The 19,249-nt window shown below is 44.2% G+C and overlaps 1 protein-coding gene across 5 annotated transcripts in view; it reads right to left on the bottom strand.

Moving 5' to 3' along the window:
- LOC105298743 (cytoplasmic protein NCK2-like) overlaps positions 1-19,249 on the bottom strand; it is a 120,602-nt gene that overhangs the window by 38,868 nt on the left and 62,485 nt on the right. For 3 of the 5 annotated variants that reach the window (XM_023536589.1, XM_011370145.2, XM_011370143.2), the window contains exon 3: positions 12,789-12,971. The gene's annotated coding sequence lies outside the window, so the exon portion shown is untranslated. Of the gene's footprint in view, positions 1-9,698; positions 9,892-12,788; positions 12,972-19,249 lie in introns of those variants that run through there. The other 2 variants (XM_011370144.2, XM_023536590.1) reach the window with 1 other exon arrangement.

Here is a 19,249-nt window from a genome sequence, read left to right as displayed (position 1 = left end):
ACTCAGTATCACGAAGCAGTGAAAGTGGAGAAAGCTTCCCCAAAGGATAGCATCCCACCCGGTTCCATTTTCATAAAGCCCTGAAACAAGCAAACGAGACAATGTTGTTTAGACTTATGCCTGTATGTGGGGAAACTAATTTTAAAAAGGAAGGGAATGAATGGTCGAGTAAATAAATTAATGAGGGAGAAGAGATAAATTACCCTAGAAGAGTTCTAAATAAATCATGCAGAGTCTCCTTTCTCAAGGAGGTAGAACTTAACCCCTGCCCTCTTAAGTGCGGGCTGGGCCTAGAGACTCCCTTCCAAAGAGGACAGTGTGGGAAGGAGGATGAGTAACTTCACGTGGAGAAACCTGACAAGCACTGCCTCAGCCGAGTGATCAAGTCACCATCACGCTGATAAGTCAGATAGATAGCATGTACTCCTCGCTACGATGTGATGAAAATGGCACTTGACCTCTTTGGTCTTTCTCCCCCAAATCCACAACCCCAGTCTAACGATGAGAAAAATACAGCTGAGGGACACTCAACAAGTCCTCCTCAAAACCGTCAAGGTCATCAAAAAGAAACCGCTATAAGAAACCGTCACAGCCTAAGGACATGTGACGAGTACATGTAGAGAGGTATCCTGGGAGAGACCCGCAGTACCTGGTAATTTGCTCTGACGTGCACCACATATGGTGTTGACACAGCCACTGCTGCCTTCTTTTGATTACGATTCGTGTTATATTGATGGTCAACCTTGCCTATCCCTTTATTGTCGACATACGCATATATACATACGTGTGTGTGAAATGTGTCTAAAGTGTGCTGGAATGTGACGGGCAGACAAAGAAGACCCACAGAGGAAAGGACACTGAGTGTTGAGACAGAGGGTGCTGTGGGGACGAGTGAGGAAAGACCCCAGCCCGGGGGCCTAGGACTATACATAGGGGTCCCGAGCCCTTATATCAGGTCATCCATTCTGAATAGGGCTCTGATCTGGGAATAAGAAATTTCTGGTTTATTAGTTCTATCTTTGCATAAAAAACCTGAGTGGTCAGGTATCCTATATGCCAGTCTCTAAGTTTTCCATTCCTGAGACAGTCAGAGTGTTAGGCTTCCCCACAAAGGTCACCCACACTGGGAGCGAGGGAACAGAACTGGGCCTCAAGGGCTCAGCCCTCAAAGGACAGGGGTCATCCTAGCACCCAGCCCCAGAGCCTAAAGGACACAACACAATCATCTGGCTCATGAGAAGACGCGTGGGGTTCTTGCAGTGCCAGGCGCTTAGCCACAAGGGACTTCCACCCTGAGGGCAGAGGGTCTGGTTCTGACACAGAAGCCATCACAAATGTCTTCAGGGTGTGATGTGATTGACAGAGCAGGACTAACTTTGCGTATGTTGCCTTCCATAAAGTTACAACTATTTCCCACCCCTTTTGTGCTCTGCAGGTGACCTAGATATTAGCACCACTGGGCAAAACTAAGGGCTCTGTGAAAAAAAAAAAAAAATCCCTAAAAGAAGAGAAATTACTTTTCTTTCACACAAAATAATATAGACTCAGCGAAGTGACTTCTCCACTGACCTTCAGCCACATTCTCCAGGAGCTCGCTATTCCCTGAGCTGGAATCTCCAAGGCAGAGAAGATGAGGCGTGGAGAGAAACTACCAGCACACCCACCCATTTCTGGTATGTTCTAAGCACCACAGTGCCCAGAGCTGCATCCTGTTTCTTCATCATATTTTGTCAGACTTCTGTGCCTAAGACCAGTCTCCCTTGAGGGTTAACTCTCTATAAGGAACAAAAATCAGAATTGCCAATAAGCACTGCAATTAGTCATAGACTGAAATTTATTCAATCTCATGAATTCTCTAAAGTGTGATTATATGACAAGTCTCAAATGGAGAACCTCCGATAAAAGGTCCCTTTAAAGACGATGGATGGATGCAAACCCACAGAGGTCCAGACCCCTCAATCCACTCCACGTGCGTCTGGAGTGGGGCCTGAGGAGTCCTAGTGACTCCTCAGGGAAAATGCATGTTTCAAAGTGGCCCGGAGCACAGAGGGAGTGAACTTGGCACAAATGCGAGCGAGGCATGTCTAGGAGACAGGAACACCGCATGGTGACAGTCACCTTCCCCCTCTCTTCTTCCCTTACCTATGCATTCGATGCCAAACTACCCGCTTATCTCTCCAGCTGGCAGGGGATATAAAATCCAGGGTCCACGTTAGCAGTTTCCAAACAGGCTGATCAGAGTGATTTGAGAAGCTTTAAAAATAAAGCATGAATATTTGGGCATCTCAAGATATAATTTCTAGAGCTAAGACTTGGGCCTGAAGTCTTCACATAATTCTGAGGAAAAACCAAGTTTGGGACCAGTTTTCATCATTTACACCAGTGCTTCTCACGTGCATCAGTACATCTAAAACTCTGAGGAGCTTTTGCAATAGATGCCCAGGCCCATCTGCCCACCGCAGGATGGTGGCTGTTGTGTACAGCCAGCAGGCACTGCCTTACAGAGCTCCCAGAGGCCTGCGTGCTTGCTTCTGGAAAGTGAGGAGTGGGACAGAGGCCGTGCCTCCATCTCCACTCTATTCCCAAGCATGTGTCCCACTCCCTCTATGCCTGGCCCCACTCGGCCAACAAAAGCCAGTGACATCGGCAGCTTGTAGCCCTGGAAGTCTCTGGTCCCCTTTCCTGGAGTTGAGACTCAGGTGGGAGATGAGCTCCCGCATTTGCTGCAGCCGGGGAGGAGGAGGAGCCAGTGGGGTCTCCCACACCTGATCGCCTTCTCACAAAATTCTGTGGGAAGCAGCATCCAGGGTTGTGGACCCAAGCTGTCCCTGCAGTCCAGTCCCTAGAATTCCAAGACCACAGACCCAGCACTTGTCTAGTCCCTCCAAGTCACTGTCACAGAAACTAGGGCCTAGAGGTAACACACAGCCATGAAAAACACAGAGGTCAGCCTCTCCACCACACACTTGACACCTTCTCCAGGGACCTCTGTTCCAGGCATAAGCTGAAAGGCTTAGGATCTAAGCACCAGGAAAATATGACCAACATTTTACAAAACTGTCTTAAAAATGAGCTTTTAGTTGTAAGATGTCATCTGAAGATGCCTGTATTTAGCTTCTCCCACACAATAGGCTTCCACTAGAGCCAGGGAAGGTGGTCCTGTCTCAGGCCCTGGGGAGCAATGGCTTTCCCTAGCTCTTCCGGTCTTGACATGGAACATCCCTCTTCATCACTGCAAGCACGGCAAAACCTACAACGAAATCCCTGGGTAAGATAAGATCACAGGCTGTATGTCCACTAAACAGAACAAGTCCTACGGGGGCAGAGGGGATTTCAGATCTGCTGCGTTTCCCACTCATTCCCCATGAGCACTGCTGGGGGCCAAGCAGAGAGCAGCATTCCACAGACACACCCCAAAGCGTTCTGCCCCCATGGGCGGGGCCTGGCCTGCAGTTCACTGTGGCCCTGGGCTGCCCCTGACCGCAGCCGGCCCACATTGTGGCCTGAGCAGGCCTATACACAGGAGGTCGGAGAGCCAAGGGCTCCGTCAGGGAACTACCACAGTGGATTCAACAATTAGGAACTCCCTTCCTTCTTGCAGAGAGCAGTCAGGCTCCAATCCAACCAATTCACTTGTCAATGTTATTGTTGGTCAAGTTCAACTCTTTGAGAGGCTGAGAAGGCCAGTGTCATTTCACAGCAAGATGCAGGGTGGGCCCCCATCATGGACCAGCCAGGTGAACGCGGTCCCTACCCCAGCAAGCGGTCAGGTGGGGGAGACTCCACTCAAAATTTGCTTTTGTCATTATCTGGCTTGTCATCACAGTATCAAAAGCCGTTCTCCTTAAACTATAATCTTTTATGGTCTGATTTATTCATAATATTTCCATAACCACTTTAACATCTTAGAGTCAGTATTATTTCCAAAGAAAACATTTACAGTGTTATCATAAAAGTCAACAGGAAAAACGATTCTGATAGGCAGAAATCTAAAACTCAAGATGCTTTTTTTGCTCTCTACACTGAGGGACACCAGTGACATAAGAAGGTGGAGGCGAGAGGTCCCAGAGACCAGTACCAACCCTCCACCCAGTGTTCCAAGAACACCCAACATATCTGCTGTGGAAGACAGTGCTGCCATGTTCCATACCCAGCCTTCGGGTTGGCACGCACTGCTGATAGGGCCGTGAAGTATTCTCACACTGCCGTAGCTATTTATTCTTCAACTTTATCAAGGTATACTTAACATAAAAAGTTGCACGCTTATTTAACGTATACAATTTGATAAATTTGAACCTATGCATACGCCTTGATATCATCACCACAAACATGATAATAAACACATCCATCATCTCCAAAACACTGACCTGTTCAAGGTCTCGTCTGCTAATACACCCCATGCCCTGCAACATACACACATGCAGTAGAGATATACTTTTTGTTTTTCTGGAGGAGGGAGGTTGAGAAAAAACACTGCCTTTCCTAATTTTGGAACCTCAGCTGCAGCAAGGGCCTCACTGAAAGCTCTGTGTGATCTGTTTCTTTGTATTGTTCTCTCTCATCTGTATCATCTACATGCCTGGTCCAGAGACTCAAGGTGAGACAGTGTGCCTACAATCCAGCGTGCCGACTGAGTCACAGGTCACTGTCCTATGCCATACCCAATGTGGCAAGTAAAGCAACCTCTACCAGTTCATTTCCTTCTTTTACAAAAGGGGGTGGGGGGCAGTAGCCACATCACCTAGTTTTACAGACAATTTATAAAAATTCATATAAAAATTCCTTTGTAAACTTTAAGGTATAATTCAGAGAATAGTGGAGAAATGACTGGAATGTATGAATTCAGCTTCTACAATCTGTCACAGGGGAGGAAAAACGGGGTGTGTGTACGTGTGTGTGTAGTCAGGGATTTGCTTTATCTGTTTTTAATTTGTTTCTCCTGCTTTCTGGGAAACCACACTGCTAGGACATGCTGGCAATGTTATCTAAGATAGAAAAAAAATGCTTGGCTAAACTTTGATCATCACTCCATCTATCAGAAAATGATGTTTCATTGAGTACATAAAAACCTGTTTATTGCCATTCCTGGTTATATACAGAAGCTTTGCTCTGTATAAAGGTGCTGTAAGAAAAATAATGAACTCAAAATGGATTAAAGACTTGAACATAAGACCTGAAGCCACGAAACTCCTAGAAGAAAACAGAGGGAGTAAGCTCCTTGACATAGGTCTTGATGATAAATTTTTGGCTTTGACACCAAAAACAAAGTCAACAAAACAAAACAAAACAAAACAAGCTAACTAACAAAAAACCCAAGGGGGACGACCTCGACCAAAAAGCTCTACTCAGCAAAGGAAACCATTATCAAAATGAAAAGGCAATGTATGGAATAGGAGAAAATATTTGCAAATCACATCTGATAAGAGGTTAATACCCCCAAAATATAAAGAACTCATATAACTCAGCAAAAATATCCAAACAATCCAATTAAAATGGAAAGAATATCTGAATAGACATTTTTCTAAGGAAGACAAATAAATGGCCAGAAAGTACATGAAAAGGTGCCCAACATCAGTAATCATTAGAGAAACGCAAATCAAAACCACACTGAGCTATACCTCACACCTGTTAGGATGGCTGTCATTCAAAGGACAAGAGATAAGTGTTGGTGAAGCTGTGGAGAAGAGGGAACGTTTTGTGTACTGTTGGTGGGAATGTAAATCAGTGTAGTCACTATGAAAAAACAGTATGGAGGTTCCTTAAAAAATTTAAACATAGAATTACCATGTAATCCAGCAATGCCTAGTTATATATCCAAAAGAAATGAAAACAGGATATTGAAGAGATATTTCAGCTTCCATGTTCATTGCAGCATTATTCACAATAGCCAAGATATGGAAACAACGTAAGTGTCCATCAACAAATGAATGAATAAAGATACGTTATGTACATACACGTATATATGTATATACTTGTGTATAAAGATGTGATATATGCACACAATGTATGTGGGCACGCACACAATGGAATATTATTCAGCTATGAAAAAGAAGGAAATCCTCTCATTTTTTACAACATGGATGGACCTTGGGGGCATTATGCTAAGTGAAATAAGCCAGACAAAGACAAATACTGCATGGTATCACTTATATGTGAAATCTTAAAAAAAAGTCAAATTCATAGAAACAGAGAAGTAGTGAAGAGGTTCCCAGGAGCTGGGGTGTGGGGGAAATAGGGAGAGGTTGACAAAAGGGTATAAACTTTCAGCTATGGACGAATAAGTTCTGAGAGTCTAACGTAAAACATGGCGACGATAGTCAAGAATACTGTATTACATAACTGAAATTTGCTGAGAGCGTAGAACTTCATCATTCTCACAAACATAAGGATAGATATGTGGAGTGATGACGGATGTGTTAATTAATCAGATGGTGGGAATTTTCTCATGATGCATACAGATATCAAATCACGATGTACACTTTAAATATCTCATAATTTTGTCAATTACACCTCAATAAAGCTTAAAAAATGATGCGTGCAGGATTGCTGCTAACATTTATAATCTGGATAGACATACCAGAAACTGACAGTTTGTGAAATCCAGGTGTCATTTACTCAGAATGAGTCTTGTCACCTAAGCTACCATCTACCCCCCGCCCCTCTATCTCACCAACATCCTTCTACCCATTAGGCTTCTCTCCTAAAAATGTCTCTAAAAAGTTTTTCAAAAGATTAAAAATCTTTGGCATAGCATACAAAGCCATTCACATTTTCCATCTCCAGTAAATGCTAGCCAGTCTCCAAAGACAGTGAATCACAATCTATTTTCAATTATACAGGAAGAATTAAGTGCAGATTTAACATTGGTTAACAATTTCAATGTGAAAGGACGGGGTTTGCCACCATGCTCTTCCCTTGGTCTCCATGCCCCGATATGGGCTGGATCCAGGCCGGGGAGTCTCGAAGACCTGCTCCTTAACTTCAAAGGGCGGGGGGCTCCTAGAGATGAAAATAGATATAGGGCAGGGAAATGCGCCACCTAGAAACAGGGCTTTGGGGACCCGACTCAGCCCCCTCTGAGATGCAGCCTGGACACCCCCACTCTCCTCAAACTGCTTCCCTTGGCCCAGGCCCAGGTGTAGGTCTAGCTGGGACTGCACAAACCTAGAGCACCTAGGAACTGGAAAATGTGCCTGAGGCTGACGTCCCACCTACCACTTCACCAGGCTGCATTTTTATTCTTTCCAAGATCTGCCAAATGGTAAAGCTGACCGAGCTAACACTTTCCCTGCTGGCACTTGCTCAAAGGCCACTGTCCACACACGTATATGCCTGGTCCCCTACTATTAATGCTTGAATGACCTGGAGACTCTAGGACCCACTAGCTAATCCATCCAGACTGCCCTGTGCCTAGGGCACCCATTATGCCTCTGTCCACACATCCCCTCACTCTTTAAAATTCACTCCAAACACAGCATCCTCTGGTTTTTCCAGGCTCTGCTCTGAGGGTCAGTTCGCCCTCAGTTCAGCACCAGAGACTCACTGTAAGAACATCACCTACGGCAGTTAGCACAGGCCCCGAGCTGTCAGGGTCCTGCCCCATGCCCCAAGGCCGTGGGAAACAGTATCTGGAATTGTATTTTATCTATTTTTGGAGCTGCTAAAACACAGTGTAAAACAGTCACTGCAAGAAAAATAGCTTAGAACCCAGCTGGTGCTCACAATAAACATTTATTACATGAATGGCTACATCTAATGATTGTCCCACTGAATATTTTTCTAAACCACAAAAGTAATTTTCGGTAAGTAAATTCAGGGTTTCGGTGTGGATCTCATGAACTTAAAATAACATTTCTTTAAAATTCTACAGGTATAAATATTTCTAAGTGCATTTTCATGATAATCTATGTGTGGCTTTCTACCTAATCACACCCGAGCATCACTTCTTGTTTACATGACAGTAACGGACTCTGGCTGGGTATCTGTGCAGCCACGCTGCCTTGAGTGACCTTGGTAGTCCACTGACTACTACTTTATGAAAGAGGGCTCTGATCATAACATAATGTCACTGACAATCAAGAACTTTCTAAAGAAGCACTGTCAGACTCTGTTATTGATGAATTACTAATGAAGTCTGATGATCAGATGTGAAGATTTGCACGAATATCCAGCTTATATTGCCATGAAATATAAATGCGGCTGCATTTATAAATGAATAAGTCTTAAAAGCTTCCACTGCAATGACAAATAAAAAAATTGAGTCACCATGGGTACGAGGTTTTTTGTTTTGTTTTGTTTTTAATGAAATGGAAATCTCCTAGGATTGGACATGAAGCAGCCCAGTGGTGTCTGTCTTACATAAGATCTGGAAGAGACACCTGGGAGTGCCCTGTCATTGCAGGAGGAGATATAAGCTGGTAAGGGCAGGTCAGATCAGCATAAGGTGCAAGGGGAGGGAGGACAGAGCAGGGCTTGGAATCAGGCTGCACAACGCGAGCCCCCCGCTCTCCATTCCAAACCAGGGCCTAGACCCGGACATCGCAATGAACAAAACGCTAAATAAGTGGGACAATGTGTCATTTTCTCTAAAAGAAATCATGAAAGATAATAAGGCGAAGGCACTCAGACACTCAATCCTACCCTTACAAAAGGGTGTTACATATGAATTCTACGCTGTTCTGGTTTACATACATCAAAGGGGAACATAACTGAAATTAAGAAGTCCCCCGACACCAAAGAAAAAAAGGTGACCGAGGAGAAAAAAAAAAAACACAATTACAAAACTTTCAGTAGTCGTTTTAGAACAAATGAAAGAAAATTCTATTTATACTAAACTAATAAACTTATAGAAATCATACCAAGAGAATTTGCAGTCCAAAGTTACTGATTCAAAGATAGTTTAAAAGAATTTGTAAACAGCAGAAGCAAAGTAAGGTTTGAAGGAACGTTGATGACTTGGTGTTATCTCTACAGGTGCCTCTGTCCTCTGGAGGTGAGACTGTACCTTCTCATAAAGCACTCCTTACGGCTGAGCCAGAGGGGAAACACCGGGTTACCTGGACTACCGGACAGCACTTCTTATATTCTAAATCAAAGGTCCCAATGCGTACGTGAGGGTTAAGAAATCCTTCTGCTGTGCGGAGACATGTTTTTGTTCAGCATCAGTTGTTCTAGGGCCCCTGGATCTCAGAATCCACATGCTGTGCTACAGATATGGTTTTGTTTTAACACACACACATAGATTTCTCATACCAACAGGTAAAACTTTCCTCAGAATCCTTTACCTGTCTGCATCTTTTGATGTAGACATCTCTGCATCAAAGTTGAAAAGAAACCTTCACTAGACTGACAGCACCTGAAGGCAGCACTCACTCATCTTGTTGCCCCCAGCGCAACACACAGAAGCCCAGCTCACCTGAGCTCAAGAACTACCTGCTGGGCCGAAGACCTGAGACGTGAGGCTGTTTCGTAGGTTAAAGGAGCCTGCACTCTGCTTCCTGGCTACCCAGGCTAAAGCAGGAACAGTGAATCCAATCTTTGAATCAAGGCCCTTGAAAATCGAAATTTTATGTGGTGTATCAAATCAGGGCTACATTTATTGCCATTTTGCTAATGTAAAACCTACTCTGCAAATTGAGCATTTGAGGCCAGAGCAGCAACTTACCCCACCTGTTTTAAGTAGAAAACCACATACTTACCTTTGGCGCTCAGTTACGAGATGGCTGGCAAAACACTGAACTCCACAAAAGGTGAATTTTTCAGCTGATTATTCCTCTGAAGTTACAAAGCTGCAGAAATTCTCCAAATTCTCAAGTACAAATCAAATCTCGGCAGAGACTTACGATCTGGAAAATCACTTGTAGAAGAGGAACATATGAAATCTGAAAAGAGACAGAAAGAACCACATATTAGGACTGCCTTGCTTGATTTTAAGTAACTGCTTGAGAAATAACTGAGTATTTGCCTGAAGCTAATATTTCTAATAAACCCCAGAAAAAAAAAAAAGCCGCTTTGTATCTACTTATCTCTATCCAAACAAACACACTCCCACCTCGCTACTTTCTACTCCCTGGATCAGCTCTCAGGCCACGGTCAAGGGGATGTCAACCACATGCTCTGTGGAGGGAAGGGATGGGGAGGATGGGGACAACCATCCATAAATGAGGGACCCTAAGTTCTTCTTCCAGCCCTCCTACCTCACAGTCCCAACCCACACCCTTCAAAGGCTGCCAAAAACAGAAGGGAGACTGCCAAGTGGGAAGGAAGCCAGTCTGGGAGCCTGATTAGTGAGACAGGTTGCAGGGAGCATGGATACTACCTAGGGATGCGTTCCTGTCTTGGAGTCTCTTGCACTGGCCATTTACTGAGGGAGGCCTACAGGAAATCTGAGAAGAACGTTCCCAAACCACAAGAAGTTAAGCCAAGAGAAGCCTGGCAGAGGTGACCTGCAGCTCTCTCCCTCCTGGGTGTGGAGTGTGCTGTCGCCTTGTGTTCTCTCACTTGGGTAACTACTTTCAGTCCTTGCCTAACATCTTTGAGGGACCTCAAGCTCTGTGGACCTCCGAGTGAGTTCACTGACATTTTTAATTACATTTCAAACCCACAGGGATCTGTCCTGACAGTTCACTCAGAGAAGATCTATTAATTCATCCCTAGCGTGATTATGACCCAAAACGTTAAATACCCCATAGAAAAAATCGAATTCTATTTTAGTCAAATAGAAAAAGATAATTCAAGCAGGGCTATCATAAAAATGTTATAAGGCAAGTTCATAAATTCTGATTAAAAATTTCATTCTCCTTTATGTATTCTCTAGTATTATCTTAAAGGCTGCATGATTTTTTTAAAAAAAAAAAACTATAATTTAATGCAAGGAAAAGGTTATAACCAAATACAATGGGAATACTAGAATTGGGCAAGATGGTAAATGTATACGAGGCTGACTATGCCCGTCTCTCTGCTGAGTGTTTACAACAAAATGACAGGTTCTCTCGAAATGGAATTTTTGATGTCTGGACTGATACCAAGGATTCTTATTTTTCACTGCTGGCCTTATACAAAAAGCCACCAAATAAACACAGCCATGCCCACAAATGCCACCTTTGTATTAGTATATTCTGGGGTTCTTTTAGACGTAAGTTTTACTTTTCAAGTTTTAAATGGAAAGTGAATGTGCCTGAACTGAAGTCAGATCTCCCTAGACCAACGTGAGAGGATGTTGGGGTGACGTCAGATTGTCCAAGTTCGGGCCTCCTTCTGCATGCGCCACGCTCACAAATGCAACATCTGACACCCCTAATCACCTGCCAGGGTAGACAGAAATATCCACTTTTACACAGAAGTTAATTTCTCAGGGAGGTTCAAGGTTTTCCTTCACAGGCTGCAGAGTTAGGAATGCAGGCCTTTAACACTCTAGATCCACCAGAGCAACAATGAAGCTAGTTAGAAGCAACTCACATACCAGCCCAAAGGGAAAGACCAATGGCCTGAATCTGAGTCCTCTGACACAGGGTGTGGTGGATAAGACAGAAAAATGGTACGAAAAGAGCGGGGTCTGAACCAGGGGAGAAGCGCCAATCAAAGTGACACCCTTTTAAAGCCCATTTAAAGGTGCTGACGGCCACCTGGGATTCAGGTATGAAACATTAAGGTTGCAGTGTTGTCCTTGAGAAAAACATTTCACCGACAAACTCAATGCACTAAGCAGACACCTTAAATAGAAAAAAAAAAAAACAAAGTGCTCGATATCTGTCTTAGTGGGTTTAAGTGACGTCTACCCACTGCCTATGTTTAGTGTGGTAACCCCTTGCTCAAAACCCGTTAAGGACGAGTACTGCAAATCAGGGCCTAAGAAGAATCTGTGATCTAAAGCCATCACAAAAGCACACACTTTTGTGCAAAAAATAACCTCAGACCACAAGACAAGTATAACAAGGCACAAGGTCACTGGAACTGCAGAAGGTCCTCGCCCAACATTCATTCACACAGCCCGGTCCAGGCAGATGGGGACATCTGAAACACTGTATGCTTTCCTTTAAAACTATTTCTCCACTAGCACCATGTGCATCTCCCTTTAGAAACAAGAGAGAAGGAAGGAGGCGTGGAAAGGAATGAACACTAACACAAAAAGTATTTTTTTCTCCACATTAACTTGGATCCTTAATAATACAAAACTGTAACCATTGCAAAACCCAAGGGATTAACTAAATTCTCTGTAACACTTGAGATTTTTTTTCTCAACTATGTTTTGAAACGCCCGAGCCACCTGATCTGGGGCTCTCCATCATCTTTCTGGTGCTGAGCTGCCCAGGCCTCAGCACCTCGGTCTGCAAACCCAGGAGCACTGCCTGCCTAGGCACGGGGCCTGCCACCAAGACCAGCGCTGTCCCAGTCCAAATTCCTAGTAGCTGCCGCAGCACCAGGCACAATGTCTAGGTGGCCGTGGGTTACCTTCCAGCCTTTGTCTGCCATGGGGAACAGAGCTGACATCCATCACTAATGCGCTTTCCTCTGGTGGAGCCACTAAGGGGCCGAAGACCTGAGACGTGAGGCTGTTTCATAGGTTAAAAGAGCCTGCACTCTGCTTCCTGGCTACCCAGGCTAAAGCAGGAACAGTGAATCCAATCTTTGAATCAAGGCCCTTGAAAATCGAAATTTTATGTGGTGTATCAAATCAGGGCTACATTTATTGCCATTTTGCTAATGTAAAACCTACTCTGCAAATTGAGCATTTGAGGCCAGAGCAGCAACTTACCCCACCTGTTTTAAGTAGAAAACCACATACTTACCTTTGGCGCTCAGTTACGAGATGGCTGGCAAAACACAGAACTCCACAAAAGGTGAATTTTTCAGCTGATTATTCCTCTGAAGTTACAAAGCTGCAGAAATTCTCCAAATTCTCAAGTACAAATCAAATCTCGGCAGAGACTTACGATCTGGAAAATCACTTGTAGAAGAGGAACATATGAAATCTGAAAAGAGACAGAAAGAACCACATATTAGGACGCCTTGCTTGATTTTAAGTAACTGCTTGAGAAATAACTGAGTATTTGCCTGAAGCTAATATTTCTAATAAACCCCAGAAAAAAAAAAAAAAGCCGCTTTGTATCTACTTATCTCTATCCAAACAAACACACTCCCACCTCGCTACTTTCTACTCCCTGGATCAGCTCTCAGGCCACGGTCAAGGGGATGTCAACCACATGCTCTGTGGAGGGAAGGGATGGGGAGGATGGGGACAACCATCCATAAATGAGGGACCCTAAGTTCTTCTTCCAGCCCTCCTACCTCACAGTCCCAACCCACACCCTTCAAAGGCTGCCAAAAACAGAAGGGAGACTGCCAAGTGGGAAGGAAGCCAGTCTGGGAGCCTGATTAGTGAGACAGGTTGCAGGGAGCATGGATACTACCTAGGGATGCGTTCCTGTCTTGGAGTCTCTTGCACTGGCCATTTACTGAGGGAGGCCTACAGGAAATCTGAGAAGAACGTTCCCAAACCACAAGAAGTTAAGCCAAGAGAAGCCTGGCAGAGGTGACCTGCAGCTCTCTCCCTCCTGGGTGTGGAGTGTGCTGTCGCCTTGTGTTCTCTCACTTGGGTAACTACTTTCAGTCCTTGCCTAACATCTTTGAGGGACCTCAAGCTCTGTGGACCTCCGAGTGAGTTCACTGACATTTTTAATTACATTTCAAACCCACAGGGATCTGTCCTGACAGTTCACTCAGAGAAGATCTATTAATTCATCCCTAGCGTGATTATGACCCAAAACGTTAAATACCCCATAGAAAAAATCGAATTCTATTTTAGTCAAATAGAAAAAGATAATTCAAGCAGGGCTATCATAAAAATGTTATAAGGCAAGTTCATAAATTCTGATTAAAAATTTCATTCTCCTTTATGTATTCTCTAGTATTATCTTAAAGACTGCATGATTTTTTTAAAAAAACTATAATTTAATGCAAGGAAAAGGTTATAACCAAATACAATGGGAATACTAGAATTGGGCAAGATGGTAAATGTATACGAGGCTGACTATGCCCGTCTCTCTGCTGAGTGTTTACAACAAAATGACAGGTTCTCTCGAAATGGAATTTTTGATGTCTGGACTGATACCAAGGATTCTTATTTTTCACTGCTGGCCTTATACAAAAAGCCACCAAATAAACACAGCCATGCCCACAAATGCCACCTTTGTATTAGTATATTCTGGGGTTCTTTTAGACGTAAGTTTTACTTTTCAAGTTTTAAATGGAAAGTGAATGTGCCTGAACTGAAGTCAGATCTCCCTAGACCAACGTGAGAGGATGTTGGGGTGACGTCAGATTGTCCAAGTTCGGGCCTCCTTCTGCATGCGCCACGCTCACAAATGCAACATCTGACACCCCTAATCACCTGCCAGGGTAGACAGAAATATCCACTTTTACACAGAAGTTAATTTCTCAGGGAGGTTCAAGGTTTTCCTTCACAGGCTGCAGAGTTAGGAATGCAGGCCTTTAACACTCTAGATCCACCAGAGCAACAATGAAGCTAGTTAGAAGCAACTCACATACCAGCCCAAAGGGAAAGACCAATGGCCTGAATCTGAGTCCTCTGACACAGGGTGTGGTGGATAAGACAGAAAAATGGTACGAAAAGAGCGGGGTCTGAACCAGGGGAGAAGCGCCAATCAAAGTGACACCCTTTTAAAGCCCATTTAAAGGTGCTGACGGCCACCTGGGATTCAGGTATGAAACATTAAGGTTGCAGTGTTGTCCTTGAGAAAAACATTTCACCGACAAACTCAATGCACTAAGCAGACACCTTAAATAGAAAAAAAAAAAAACAAAGTGCTCGATATCTGTCTTAGTGGGTTTAAGTGACGTCTACCCACTGCCTATGTTTAGTGTGGTAACCCCTTGCTCAAAACCCGTTAAGGACGAGTACTGCAAATCAGGGCCTAAGAAGAATCTGTGATCTAAAGCCATCACAAAAGCACACACTTTTGTGCAAAAAATAACCTCAGACCACAAGACAAGTATAACAAGGCACAAGGTCACTGGGACTGCAGAAGGTCCTCGCCCAACATTCATTCACACAGCCCGGTGCAGGCAGATGGGGACATGTGAAACACTGTATGCTTTCCTTTAAAACTATTTCTCCACTAGCGCCATGTGCATCTCCCTTTAGAAACAAGAGAGAAGGAAGGAGGCGTGGAAAGGAATGAACACTAACACAAAAAGTATTTTTTTCTCCACATTAACTTGGATCCTTAATAATACAAAACTGTAACCATTGCAAAACCCAAGGGATTAACTAAATTCTCTGTAACATTTGAGATTTTTTTTTCTCAACTATGTTTTGAAACGCCCGAGCCACCTGATCTGGGGCTCTCCATCATCTTTCTGGTGCTGAGCTGCCCAGGCCTCAGCACCTCGGTCTGCAAACCCAGGAGCACTGCCTGCCTAGGCACGGGGCCTGCCACCAAGACCAGCGCTGTCCCAGTCCAAATTCCTAGTAGCTGCCGCAGCACCAGGCACAATGTCTAGGTGGCCGTGGGTTACCTTCCAGCCTTTGTCTGCCATGGGGAACAGAGCTGACATCCATCACTAATGCGCTTTCCTCTGGTGGAGCCACTAAGGGCTAATAAGAGGGTATGTGCTCCATTCTGTTGGAGGCCCGAAACGGAGCCTTTTGGTCACGATAATGCTGGACAACTGCCCCGCTTACTTTAGAGCTGGCAGATTTGCCTGGATGACTTGAATCTCAAAGGCTCATTTTCAGAGATGATCTCACCTCTCCTCTCCCCACCTCGCAGAGACAGAGTAATAGGAGAGAGGACATGAGAGTGTCCTGGTCTCAGGTCCCTGGTCCACCTTCACTGCAGCCACATCCACCATCATCTGGGAGATAAATCTTATTGTTCAGCTCACTAACCAAACCACCAGACACCCACAGCCAGAATTTGAACCCATGCTGGTCTGATTTCAAAGTCTAGCCATGCTTTCTCCTCATGAAGATCACCAATCAAGGTGATTTCAGTCCTGAGACTCAGGCAAAGATCGGTTGCTGCTGCCATATGACTTGAGCATCTGCTACGTTGCAGGGCCGGCTCTGGCCTCTCAAATCTGGCAGGGGCTGAGTTATGCTGTGACAAAGGAGCAAGCCCACAAATGCACACAGCAGCAAACTTCCAAAGGTACTTAACTTCCACAGGTAGTTTCCTTTAGATGTTAATGCAGGGGGAAAGAAAAAAAAAAAAAAAACCTGATGGGGTTAAGGCTACACACAATCTAAAGGCTGCAGGTTACACCAGGAGTGCATCACATCTGCATTGTATATATGCCAAACATGCCAAGAGAACCACCCAGACTCCTAACCTGCAGGCAGAACTAAAGGCAATTGTCTTTCTTCTTTTATTTAAAAATAAAGAAAAAAAAAAAAACCCATGTGATTACATTATAGACCTCTGAGCTTACAAATGCGTTTGCCCTTTTTTTCTCCACCCGCCCCCCCTCACCCGCCACACCCCAATGTGACAATTCTCTTCAGACCAAGTAGACACCAAGGTGGGTGTCCAGTTCAGAATAAAAATGGAAGGTCAGTGCCTCACCACAAGAGCATGTGGCCAGGGCTGCCTTGGTGACCTGCGGCAGAACTAGCTATATTTATTTCATTCTTACTGAACTATCTGATGGAAAACTTTATTCAAGGAGGAAAATGCTGGTTTCAGACATTGAACAAAGCTACATAAGAGTTTCCTTGAATGTTCTGGCTAAAGTTCAAGGCTGCTTTCCTCCCCCATGTGCACTAGTACAGGGTAGCTTGGAAATGCTTATTGAGCTGACACTCAAAGGCTCCCAGGGATGCATCTCAACCACGCTTTATCATCCGTGCGCAGTGGCTCCCAGTCAGGGCTTGGCGAGCACTGAAGACCGCAAGCTAGTTCTCCAAGTTAAAAAAGTCCCACTAGAATTAAGATTCTTACTCAAGAGAAAACTGTCCTGAATAGGAAAAATATCAAGGTTTTCTACACGGGGCTGGAATTACGTCAGTTCCAAAGGATATCACCGGTTATCAGCTGGTAAGTTAATAAAATGGGGGAGGGAGGAGTACTAATTTCTAACTTTCTGTACAGCCTCAAAGAGACAGCACATGTTGCTGAGGTGGATGTTTGGAGAGGAAAGTAACTGGTTACATGTTAAGCTCTGAGGGTTCCATGTTCAGAAATACTGAAGATTTTCTGCCTTCAAGTGTCCCAGGCCTGATAAAAAAAAAAAAAAACAGACAGCAAGCAGTGGGTCAGCTACATATAATGGGACCAGAAAAGGTGGCCAGAGGCCATGGATCAAGAGACCAGAGGTCCAGACCTGGCTCAGCCACCAACACCCTGTGGGATTCTGGGCCTCAGTTTCCTCATTCACGACCGGGCGCTCCCTCAGCTCCAATTCTGTAGCGTTGAGGCATGTGGGAATGGACTTGAAAATGGTCAAAGATCGATGATGTGGTGCTAAACATTAATTAAAACTTATCTAAAGTACCATGACAAAAAAAGTCATAATGCAAATCTTAGTAGGAACTTAAATTTTATAGTCTGCAGCCTAAAAATCCAAACGGATAGGAATTTGATTAGTGACACCGTTTCCAATGGTTTGTAAAGATTTTTGTGTATATATTTGATGCTAACCTCTTAAATATAACATATTCCATTCTCCAAAAGTTCTGTTGAGGTGTTACTCTTAAGACTTTCGCCCTGGTCCAAACCATAGTTTTCAGAATCAGCACAAACACCTTTCTACACATCTTGACACTGTAACTAGACAACAGAACATTTTTAAAGTTCCCCAGCATTTTTATTAAGCATCCACAGTATTTAGTCGTTGCCCAGGTAACTAATTACACAACCAATAAAAAGCACGCCGACAAAAATAAACCTTAAACTGTACCTAGTGAATTAAATGTGTACAGCCCCCCTTTTTTAAAAAAAGACAGAAGGAAAGACAGAAAGAAAAAAGGCAGACAGACATACCAGACAATGAATTCTTATCTGAGATCACTTCGATGTACCAGGTGATGCAAAGTTCTCCTCTATGAATATGCATAAGCATTATCTTGATTATTTTGCTGAAGTTTGTGTCCCTTACCTTTTGGGGATGAAGAAGTGGAAGAATGAAGGAAATGGCAAGAAAGGCCAAGGTCAACAGCAGGATGGGGTGAGCAAATCCTGTTTTTCTGTCTCTTCTCTGTTGCCTACCTCTCCCGATGTCCCCCCCTCTCTTTTTTTTTTTTTTTTAAACAGAATCTTGAAAAACTGGCAGGAAGGCCAGGTACAAGCTGTTGACAGTGGTTACAATAAACTTCCGGGGTGGAGTATTATTTTACTTTAAACTTTATTCTTTTCTGTAACATTTTTGCAACTATGTTTTGCTTTAGTAATTAAGACAAAATGCTGTTAGAATTTCTGCTTTCTGCATTTGTCTTCACTGCAGTGTTCTGAGCAGGGAACCTTGGCCTGGACAGAGGAGGGGGCTCTTCTCCCCTCCCCGCCCCCAAGCATCACTGAGAGCATCCTCCACAGCACCCCTCCTCTCCTTTCCTTGTTCTGTCTTCATCTCAGGTCCCCACCGCCTCTATCTGGAAAGCCCGCCTCTTTTTCACCCTCTCATCTTTGGGAACACTCCCTTCAAACTCTCTCTCTACTCTCTGCCCACCCCACCCCAGGGCTCAGGGGGCGGGGTGAAATTCCACCCTCTTCAAGAGGATGTTTGAGCCCCTTCCCCTGGGAAGAATTGCCTGATGCCTCCAGGTCCCTCAGACATTTTCCTTCTAGGTTCCTTTGGCAACTTATAGCGCTATTACACCATGCAGCTGTGTACATTCCCTCTGAATTGTATCCCTCAAATTTGTATGTTGAAGTCCCAACCCCCAGTACTTCAGAATGTAACGGTATTTAGACACAGATCTCTAAAGAGGTGATTAGTTAAAATGAGGCTGGTGCTAATCCAATATGACTAGTGTCTTTAATAAAAAGAGGAAGAGACAACCAGGGACACACAAGCACAGAGGGACAACCATGCGAAGAGGCAACAAGAGGGTGGCCATCTGCAAGCCAAGGAGAGAAGCCTCAAGAGAAACCAAACCTGCCAACACCTCGATCTTGGACTTCCAGCCTACAGAACTGTAAGAAAATAAATTTCTGCTTTTTTAAGCACCCAGTCTGTGGTGTTTGATTACAGCAGCCCAAGCAAACTAACAAACCATCTCCTTCACTAGATT

The sequence above is a fragment of the Pteropus vampyrus genome, unplaced genomic scaffold (genome assembly GCF_000151845.1).
Source record: "Pteropus vampyrus isolate Shadow unplaced genomic scaffold, Pvam_2.0 Scaffold160, whole genome shotgun sequence".
NCBI lineage: Eukaryota > Metazoa > Chordata > Mammalia > Chiroptera > Pteropodidae > Pteropus > Pteropus vampyrus.
Note: the sequence above shows the minus strand (reverse complement) of the source record. Positions and strands in the feature narration are given on the sequence as shown.